Here is a 5,021-nt window from a genome sequence, read left to right on the forward strand (position 1 = left end):
CAGCGACTCTGTATAGGGTTTCTGTAACTGTAAATGTTTACAGGAGCAGAAAGTCTCAGCCTTGTCCTGCAAAGAAGTTAGTAAATTTGAGGTGCTGACCTTGCAACAGCCCAGCTCACAGAACACTAGGCTACCAAAAGCATTGCTGTTGAGTTGATTCTGAAACATAGTGAGCCTATAGGACAGAACTGCAGCTATAGGGTTTCCACAACTGTAATCATTACAGAAGCGGACTGCTTCTGAGTTTGAATAGCTGACCTTTTGCTTAGCAACCGAGTGCTTAACCACTACTTCTCCAGGGCTCCTTATACATACACATTCAGTACATGTATACGATTGTATTTTTCACAGAATACTAACAGCTATTATTTATGGAGCCCTGGTGTGATATTGCAGGGTGAGCACTGGACTGCTAACTACAGGGTCGGCAGTTCAAACCCACCAGCGCTCCTTGGAAATGGTATACAGGGTTGCTATGAGTTGGAACTGACTTGATGACACTTAACAACACTAACAATCTTTATTTACTGAACATTGAGTACGCATGTGAGTCACCTGGAGACGATGCTAAAATTAAGTTTCTGTCTCAGCAGATCTGGAATGAAGCTTAAGATTGTGCATTTCTAACAAGTTCTCAGCTGTCTTAGATTGATGTCCTCAAATTTTCTAGCAAGGCATCATCTAATGCATTGCATAATTTCAGTGTGGTCACTTGCTGTATCACCTCTTAATAACTAAGGAAACTAAGGTGCAGGAAGGAGTCCTGGTGTGGTACTGTGGGCTAATGCGTCAGACTATAAAGTCATTTGAACTGCAAGGTCAGTGGTTCAAGGTCACCAACTGCTCCTTGGAAACCCTATACAGGCTTGCTATGGGTTGGAACTGACTCAACAGCACTTAACAACAACAAGAAGAAGGCACAGGGAGGTTAGATGGATTGCCTTGGTTTCAGGCAGGAAACAGCAGACCTAATTCTTTCTGATTTCAGAACCTGAAGAATGCAACAGTCTGCTAACTGCCTCCCACCAAAGTGGAATCATTCCTGATGGCTTTATTCCATAATGAATGAATAGATTTTAATAGGTAATAATGTGTCTAAGCCTTTTAGCTTAGTCAAGTCAGACTCCCTTCATTTTAATAGGTTTCTGAAGCGTGATAAAGCTCAGTTTATTAACAGGAGCTTGTTTCTTTCATTTGGACCAGAAAACCACACTGACATTTCCCAGATAGTCTTGCTGCTGGCATACCAACAATTTAAATGTTAGTCTGGTTTCATGAGAGCCATTAAGGAGCACATCAATCACAGCTCAGAAATGTGCCCTGCCTTATGATGTAGGCTTGGTAAGGGTTTCTTTTAATGTCTGCCAAACTAACTATTATGGATAAGCATGTTGTAAATGTTTGTATTTGTCATTGAAGCAATTTGTCTACATTCAGTTCAATTCCAGAAACATTTACTGAGCACCTACTAGATTTTAGAAGCTGTAACTTGGGTTGTTGTAGAGGCAGAGATGAATAAGAATAATCAAGTATTCTTGGGGATTTACAGTCCAATACCATGACATCTCAATGTGTCTGAATTTTGTATAGTGTTATGGATTGAATTGTGTCCCACCAAAATATGTGTTATAAGTTGTCTCTCCTATTTTGGACATGTTAGCAGAAGGAGCCAATCCCTAGAGAAGGACGTCATGCTTGGCAAAGTGGCACATCAGTGAAAATGAAGAGACTCCCTAATACAATCGAGTGACACAGTGGCAGCAACATTGGGTTCAAACAAAACAACAGTTGCAAAGATGATGCAGGATAGGGCAGTGTTTCCCTGTGTTGTGCAGAGGGTCTCTATGAATCAGTACTGACTTAACGGCACCTACCAACTTATATCTGGTTATAATTCCATTTTAAGGATATTATTTATTTTAATGAGACAGTATTAGTTTAGGGTGTGACTTAAATCTCTTTTGAAGTATAAAGAGATTAAACAAACAAGTGGGCATGCAGAGATAAGGAAAGAGAGATGCCAAGCCACGAGAAGATTGCCTGGGAGCAGAATATCAAATGAGACAAGGACCTTCCTCCAAAGCCAACACAGAAAGGCTTCCTCTAGAGCCCTTGCTCTGAATGTTGACTTCTAGCTTCCTAAACTGTGAGATGTTTACATAAAGATGTTTACTTGTGCTTTTTTAACTATGAAAAGACTTTCAGCTGTGTTGTTGTTAGTGTCATCAAGTCAGTTCCAGCTCTGTAGATCATGACAAACTATGGAAAACATTTGTGAAGAAGGATTATTTCTGAACACTTAATTGTGATCACGAGGAACATTTATACGACAAAGAGACAGCTATTACGGAACAGAACAAGGAATATTGACTGGTTTAAATCAGGAAAGGTGTGCATTAGGGTTGTATCCTTGCATCATACTTATTGGATGTGTATGCTGAGCAAGTAATCAAAGTAATTGGATTAAATAAAGAAGAACTTGGTATCAGGATTGCAGGAAGACTCATTAACAACCTGTGATATGCAGACGACACAACCTTGCTTGCTGGAATCAAAGAACACTTGAAATACTTACTGAAGAAGTGAAAAAGCTATAGGTTTCAGTAAAGAAAACAAAAATCGCCACAAGTAGATCAATAAACAGCATCATGATAAATGCAGAAAAGACCAAAGTTGTCAAAGTTTTGCTTAGATCCACAATCAACACTCATAAAAGCCATGGTCAAGAAATAATGATGTATTACATAGGCAAGTGTGAAAGTTGGATAAGGATAAGGCAGACTGTGGAGAAAGTGATGTATGTGAATTGCGGTGTTGGAGAAGAATATTGAAAGTACCTTGGACTGCCAGAATAACAAAGAAATCTGCATAGGAAAAAGTGAGGCCAGAATGGGGAGACTTTGTCTTTCTTACTTTAGACATGTTTTCAAGAGGGATTAGTCCCTGGAGAAGTAAAGTGGAGGATCCTAGAAAAAGAGGAAGACCCCAACTGGATGGCTTGCCACAATGGCAGAAGCAGTGTACTGTAAATCCTTACTTCTATGATGTAAATGTGGTTCAGACATAACAATTGTGTGGGTGGAGGAGGACTGGGCAGTGCTTGCGCATGTTGTTGTTGTTGTTGTTATGTGCCATCGAGTCGATTCCGACCCATAGCGACCCTGTATAGGGTTTCCGAGGGTGTAAATCTTTACGGGAGTAGAAAGCCTCATCTTTCTCCCGCGGAGCAGCTGGTAGTTTCGAACCGCTGACCTTAAGGTTCGCAGCCCGATTCGTAACCACTACGCTACCATAGGGTTGCTTTAAGTCAGAAATGACTTGATGGCCCCAAGGAGCTCTGGTAGCATAGTGGTTATGAGTTAGGCTGTGAACCCTGCAAGGTTAGCAGTTCAAAACTACCAGCTGCTCCGTAGGAGAAAGATGAGGTTTTCTGCTCCTGGAAACCCTGTTCAGGGTCGCTATGGGTCAGAACCGACTTGACAGCACTTAGCAAGAACAGAAACAAACTGTGAGGAAATAAATTTCTGTTTGTTAAAGCCACCCGTTAGTAGTAATTCTCTTATAGCAGTACTGGAAAACTAAGTCACATAATTAATTAAAATAAATGGTAATGATTAAGGCCACTGTGGACATTTTTATGAGCATGCCCATAGATGGGGCAATTTTTTTCTGAATTAGACACATTCAGTTTTAAGGAATTCTGACAATAAATAGATTCTACACTATTGGTATGATTCCTTGCTCTCACCCTAAACCAGTCATTTGCCTTATTTGGAAATATTTAATCATTCCTTTCTCCTGTTGGTACAGATGAATGTCTATATTAAATAATAAAAAAAGAGAAACATCACATGAATATTGAATGCAACAAAAGACCTTATCTGTGAGCTTTGAAATTCACCAAATTATCTAATATATTTTGAGTACCTACAACCCTGTACAGGGTCGCTATGGGTCGGACCCGACTCGATGGCACTTAACAACAACAACAACAACTAAATATAATATGGTGGGCAATATTGCTACCTTAAGAAGCTGATCCTCTGCGTTAATGATTCTTTACCTGTTATGTGCATAAACATCACCAAGGGTACGTCCACACAGTGATATTCTTCTTAGCAATAAATAATAAGGAATGATATATTCATACACACAATATGGATGTATCTCAAAAGGATTATGTTGGGAGAAAAAAATCAGATGCAAAAGTGTATATACTGGGTATGCTTATTGTTATGAAATTATTATGAATAAATCAGACAACTGTGAAATAGACTTATGAATTTAAAGCTGTTTTGTAGAAACTACCCCTGATCATTCAGCTCCCTTTCATAACATTTTTTATATTTGGTGATTTGTATGTACCTACATGTTGCTCCCTTGTCTCCCTACTAGACTTTAAACCTCCAAGAAGATAGGAGTTATATGTTCTTTGGTTGCCACTGTATACCACGTGACTTGTACAATGCCCCCGTCAACAAAATGTTCAATAGATATTAGTTGCAATGATGATTGCAAGCTCCTTGAGGAAATCAATGATTTGTTTATCTTTTTGTTTCTCAGAGCTGACAAGAAAGACATAAAGGCCGCTCTAAAAAATACTTTTGAATGAAAAAAATCACCAGAAAACATCTTATGACTCACCATCTAGAAACAGATTCTTCATTTAGATTTTGATTGATGGCTTTGCAAGGAGGGAAAATTACTTTATTAAATAAATGGTTCAAATAAGTCTTCATTTTAAGCTACTATTAACTAAATAATTGAATAGATATACAAAGAGAACTACTTTTAAGATACTATTTAATGTATACATCTCAGTAGAATACAGATTAGTTGTTTTCAAACCTGGCTGCATATGAGAACCACCTAGAAAGCTTTATAGTAGGTTAAACATTGGACTGCTAACTTAAAGGTCTGTGGTTCATACCCACCAGCTGTTCCATGGGAAAAAGAGGAGGCAGTTGGGTTCCATAAAGATTTACAGGGCCAGAAACCTTAGGAAGCATTTCTTCTCTGCC

Source organism: Chrysochloris asiatica, unplaced genomic scaffold (assembly GCF_000296735.1).
Source record: "Chrysochloris asiatica unplaced genomic scaffold, ChrAsi1.0 scaffold00046, whole genome shotgun sequence".
In the NCBI taxonomy this organism is placed as follows: Eukaryota; Metazoa; Chordata; class Mammalia; order Afrosoricida; family Chrysochloridae; genus Chrysochloris; species Chrysochloris asiatica.